Below are 6,308 nucleotides of genomic sequence, written 5' to 3' on the forward strand. Positions count from 1 at the left end.
TAAAGTGGTTGCTGTTGTATCTAGACTAGAGCATACTGTATCCAGCTGCTGTCGGCCGGTAATGGGAGTGGTTGCTGTTGTATCTAGACTAGAGCATACTGTAGTCCGGCTCCTGTCGGCCGGTAATGGGAGTGGTTGCTGTTGTATCTAGACTAGAGCATACTGTAGTCCAGCTCCTGTCGGCCGGTAATGGGAGTGGTTGCTGTTGTATCTAGACTAGAGCATACTGTAGTCTGGCTCCTGTCGGCCGGTAATGGGAGTGGTTGCTGTTGTATCTAGACTAGAGCATACTATAGTCCAGCTCCTGCCGGCCAGTAATGGGAGTGGTTGCTGTTGTATCTAGACTAGAGCACACTGTAGTCCAGCTCCTGTCGGCCGGTAATGGGAGTGGTTGCTGTTGTATCTAGACTAGAGCATACTGTAGTCCGGCTCCTGTCGGCCGGTAATGGGAGTGGTTGCTGTTGTATCTAGACTAGAGCATACTGTAGTCCAGCTCCTGTCGGCCGGTAATGGGAGTGGTTGCTGTTGTATCTAGACTAGAGCATACTATAGTCCGGCTCCTGGCGGCTGGTAATGGGAGTGGTTGCTGTTGTATCTAGACTAGAGCATACTGTAGTCCGGCTCCTGGCGGCCGGTAAATGGGAGTGGTTGCTGTTGTATCTAGACTAGAGCATACTGTAGTCCAGCTCCTGTCGGCCGGTAATGGGAGTGGTTGCTGTTGTATCTAGACTAGAGCATACTATAGTCCGGCTCCTGGTGGCTGGTATTGGGAGTGGTTGCTGTTGTATCTAGACTAGAGCATACTGTAGTCCGGCTCCTGTCGGCCGGTAATGGGAGTGGTTGCTGTTGTATCTAGACTAGAGCATACTATAGTCCGGCTCCTGGCGGCTGGTATTGGGAGTGGTTGCTGTTGTATCTAGACTAGAGCATACTGTAGTCCAGCTCCTGTCGGCCGGTAATGGGAGTGGTTGCTGTTGTATCTAGACTAGAGCATACTATAGTCCGGCTCCTGGCGGCCGGTATTGGGAGTGGTTGCTGTTGTATCTAGACTAGAGCATACTGTAGTCCGGCTCCTGTCGGCCGGTAATGCGAGTGGTTGCTGTTGTATCTAGACTAGAGCATACTGTAGTCCAGCTCCTGTCGGCCGGTAATGGGAGTGGTTGCTGTTGTATCTAGACTAGAGCATACTGTAGTCCAGCTCCTGTCGGCCGGTAATGGGAGTGGTTGCTGTTGTATCTAGACTAGAGCATACTATAGTCCGGCTCCTGGCGGCTGGTAATGGGAGTGGTTGCTGTTGTATCTAGACTAGAGCATACTGTAGTCCGGCTCCTGGCGGCCGGTAAATGGGAGTGGTTGCTGTTGTATCTAGACTAGAGCATACTGTAGTCCAGCTCCTGTCGGCCGGTAATGGGAGTGGTTGCTGTTGTATCTAGACTAGAGCATACTATAGTCCGGCTCCTGGCGGCTGGTATTGGGAGTGGTTGCTGTTGTATCTAGACTAGAGCATACTATAGTCTGGCTCCTGTCGGCCGGTAATGGGAGTGGTTGCTGTTGTATCTAGACTAGAGCATACTGCTCCTGTCGGCCGGTAATGGGAGGTACCACGGACCAGTATTTGCTATTTGCAGCAGGATGCAGTCCTGCAGAAAAAGCATTATCCAAATGTAGGCAAATCATCTAATATACTAAATCAGTAAGGAAACTCTTTATATGATGTTCTTTATTTCATGGAAAAATTGTAATCTTGTTAATATATTTAGTACGTCTTATTCATAATAAAATAATGCATTCTCTTCCAGCCTCACACTGCTTGTAAGATCAGTATCAGCTTGTGTACACACCTGTTTAGAATGGGAAGAGATAAACGTATGTGTAACACTTGAGAGATAGAAAATAAACCATGTATTTATAATAATTTCTTAGAAAAAAAAAATCAATATTGTATGAGACACTTAATGAAACTTAGTTTACTGTAAGCCGTCCAAATCGATCACCAGGAAAACATGGTAACAATGCTAAGTATGAAAATACTGTTTACAGTGATAGACAACAGCAAAATGGACTAAAGAGCATTGTCACTGCTGAAAATGAACACATCGTATATCACTGACAAGGTCACACAGCGTAGTATTGTAGCCATACATTATCACTATAAAGAGCAGTTGTCCACTTTCACCTGTGCAGAAGAATTTCGCTGTTTGTTGCCTAAAGGCCACTAAGAAAAAAAATGATACAAGTTGCCTCATATAAAAGCCCTGCCCATAACGTTCTCATTAGTAAGATGTTCATATAACTGACATAACTACATTTTACATCCAGGCACCAGTGAGCTGGATACTAACTTCTAGCTGAAAATGTTTTGAGTTGATACTAGATTTACATTTTTTATTTTACTGTGTAAAGCTGCATAACATAACGATTTTAGTAACCAACGATTTTCGGTAACAATTTTTGTTCATATTTTCCCTTGAAAAAGTGAATGAAAATCATTTAGAAAAATTGTTGGTTACTAAATTAATGAACGATTTTGTCAACGATTTTCATGAACGATGAATGATATTTTAATCAAGCATATAGTGAATGGACATCGTTCATCGTTAATTCTGTACAACATGAACGATTTTCTGAATGAAAATCGTTATGTTGGACAGTCAGAATGGACAATAACTACAAACTACAAACTGGTGCGTGCTTGGACGATTATCGTTCTTCGTTCACCCAAAAAACAATTTTTTAAAAAGGTTTTAACGATAACGTCGTTAGAGTTAAATCATTCAAAAAATTGTTACGTGTGTATGCACCTTAACAGTAACATGGCAATGTTTAAGAAAAAAACTGAAGGCCTGATTCACTACGGATCGCAACTGCGATTGCAATAGCGATTACGCACGCAGTTAAACTGCGATAGTATGCTATTCCATTGCAATCACTATGCCCTCGCAGCACAACATAAGGACGCCCACACATCCGTAATCCTTAGCAAGACTGCAAAACCATTGGTACAATCGAGTACCATCGCAAACTCACGCACACTTGTACAAGATCAGACCTTATTAAGAGATTGCTAACTTCAGCGCATGATATGAGTCCTCAAGCTGCGTAAGGCATCGCAGTGGATAATTTATGCACGCCACTGCAACGGCGCTCAAACACACTGGTACACCTGTGTTTCCCCGACCACCCCCTCGTCACCACCCCCAAACGGTACTTCCTGTCAATCACTCTGCGATGGGTCTGCGTAGTGGCAGTGGCCGGTTCGCGCACTCGCACTGCAATGCATATGCATGTGCAGTCCGCACCAATCGGCCAATTGCGTGCGTATTAGCAATTGCGATCTAAGCTGAATCAGCCCCTAAGTATGAAAATTGTATCAAAAATTATTTTTATCACTTTTGCAAAAACATCAGATTGTACAATATTTGCACAAAATTAGTCTAATTGAACTTTACACTTTATTAAATGACTAAATACTGCATTGCATTCAGTACTTTTTGAAAGGATATGAGGTAAGGTGTCAGTGTTTTCCAGAAATTATGGGAGCATCACGGAAAAAAAAAAAAATTTGGGGATCTTGACCAATCAATATGCAAAATGCATGAGCGATGTCACTAGTTCCTAATATTCGTTCAGCACACAAGATGGCTGCACCAAACTGTAGCAGACAGGTATGCGTCAAGTTATAAATTCTATTTGATTTTACGCAAAACAAAAACTTTGATGATAATTAGAACTGAAATAAATTGAGCACAAGGGTCACTCATAATTTACATCACTATGCAGTAGGCCTGATTCAGAGATGTATGATAACCCCATGGTTAGCGCTCATCTCCGAGTGCTGGAGGACTTTGCGTGCCCAGGAAGTAGCCCTCCATCTGCGAGTCCGTTCCCATTGTCTCCCAGCCGCAGCCTGCTTGGGGGATGGAGTGGGGGAGTTCCTGGCCATCGTTCCCGGAAATGGGGGGGGGTGTCGTCCCCGTTTTCCAAGAGGGATGAGGCCAGGGTCATTGGTAGACACAGATTTCATGGCCAAAGGGGCAACCATCGCAACCGGTGGTCGTGATGGTTGCCTTGGTGATCTGAGGCAGCATCTGTGAACGCTACACTCAGATTGCAAATGCAGCATGGAGGTGTCTATTTCCTCCAGACACCTGCTGCATTTTAATTTTGTTGCACGGTATTGTCCAGCCACTACTGTGCGGCTGTACAATACAGTCCATCTCTGAATTAGTGATGGGACATTTCTGCCTAAGCCCCCGATACACCTTGACCACACTACTGGTTAACATAGCCATTCCCTTATTTGTCCAGCCACAACCACACATCATAGCCAGGTAAACCACTAAGCAACCTAGGTTCTTGCTTGGCCCCAGAGGGCACAGATTACCCTAATCCATCATTATGTTGCCTAGAGCCCCATGGAGACTTTATGCGGCCTGGCCTCTGATCCACAATTAAAAAAATAATAATAATTCCACAAACATTGCACCTGTTTGGGGAGATACCTGTAATGTAAGAGAATAGGGTCCCAGCATGAGATATTCTTGTAGATACATACTGCAGGCTTGTGGTGTTCCCGTACCAAGGACTTTGCAACAAGCAGCTATATATCTTGTATGACAGCATTATTCCGAACCTGCATTACTATTTATTGGCTAAATGCAAAATAGTATATTCATAAAGGGAAATGTATGCCTTCTTTCATTTTCAACGCTCAGGCAATTTTTCTTCTACTTCTCGCTAAATAATAGAATACTTGGCTTTTGTTCTGTGACCTCCTTTATTTTTTTACACATTTTGTTTTAATCTTCTCTTGCAGGGCCCAGAGTACTTGCACATCTAAGCAGACCCGAGGATTGATTAATTTGCAACATCTGGCTATCCAATTATAGAGACAGGTGAGTTGTAACAGCCAACAGAAGGTCATGGAACAATCTTTGTTAAGAAGAATCATTCGAGAAAGATAATTTAATAGAGCAAAATAACATTTTTTTATTTGTTGTTGTTTTTTTTTAAAATATTAATTATCAGAAGACTGCTGGAGAGAAAGTGTGAGGTATCTATTCACATGTGAAAAACTAAAAGATCTAGCATAAAGAAGCTTGACTGGTACAAAATACTGAAATAAATGAAAATATAAATTCTAATATAATGCATAAAATAAAGGGTGCTTTTTAGTGAGGTGGTGCGGAGTTGATAACCCAGTCCCATTCACAGTTAGGATACAGGTAATCATTTATGAAATATCCAGGTATTCCATAAATTCACCCCTTTGAAAAATAAATTATATTATTGAACCTTGACAATGATTAGGTTAAAAATCAAATGCAATGATGAAATTTTCTGGCTTGAATCTGTTTTCATTTCCATTTGATTGAGTTTGCAGATTTGATTGTAAAGATTGTTTTGAGTTGAATACAAATAAATAGGTTTTCTTCAGTCAGCAGAGGTCCTCCATCTACCACTTGTAGCTCTAAAGCTTATCACCGTATCACGCATGGTGCTACCCCGTCATTTGTCCTGGTTTGCAGAATGACCCGTCCAGTAAGCAATGAGACCTCGCATGCACAGAGGTGTATTTACAGATGAGATGCTTGCAGTATTATAGGCTTCCTTCAGTAGAACATTTAGTCATCTTAGCAATGTCTAAAGATTAACCAGTTTTTAGACAATGTCATCATGTAAAACAGCACCATATCATTATAAAGAATAAGGTGCATTCCTCTAACTCAGTGGTTCTCAAACTCGGTCTTCAGGACCCCACACAGTTCACATTTTCCAGGTCACCCAGCAGGTGCACAGGTGTAGTCATTACTCACTCGCACATTTTAAAAAATCCACAGGTGGAGCTAATTATTTCACTTGTGATTCTGTGAGGAGACCTGGAAAACATGCACTGTTTGGGGTCCTGAGGACCGAGTTTGAGAACCTGTGCTCTAATTTATGCTGCCTGTCCCTTCCTTGCATCCCCGCCGATCTCATCTTGCCCCAGTGCATGCGTCCTGTTTCTTTGCCCCCTGTAGATGTACAGTATCTCTGCAATCAGTCACTACTTTCCTCATGCAGTTCCGGTAGGAGGAAGGACATGATGACGGATAAAGTAATTACAGTGCGCTTCCTCCTTAAGTCACTGGGCCGGACCCCACTCCCACATGCATGAGAGAAAACGCAAAGGACAGCTCTCTTGGTAAGAGCTCTCTCGGGAAGAGCTGTCCTTTGCAAATTAAGGACTTGCAAGGTCTTTGACCCAGAAGTCCCTCTGGTGAAGGACGCACGACGTGTGGGGTGCTAGGAGATTGGATCCCTCCCAT

At 43.1% G+C, this 6,308-nt stretch overlaps 1 long non-coding RNA gene across 1 annotated transcript in view; it reads left to right on the plus strand.

The window, feature by feature from the left end:
• Nucleotides 1-4,895, plus strand: part of LOC148517227 (uncharacterized) — a 190,971-nt gene extending 186,076 nt beyond the window's left edge. Inside the window, exon 4 of the long non-coding RNA XR_015879311.1 lies at nucleotides 4,817-4,895. This is a non-coding gene — a long non-coding RNA (uncharacterized LOC148517227). The remainder of the gene's footprint in view (nucleotides 1-4,816) is intronic.
• Nucleotides 4,896-6,308: the final 1,413 nt, after the last annotated feature.

The sequence above is a fragment of the Taudactylus pleione genome, unplaced genomic scaffold (assembly GCF_031769625.1).
Source record: "Taudactylus pleione unplaced genomic scaffold, aTauple2 ptg000225l, whole genome shotgun sequence".
Classification (NCBI taxonomy): Eukaryota; Metazoa; Chordata; class Amphibia; order Anura; family Myobatrachidae; genus Taudactylus; species Taudactylus pleione.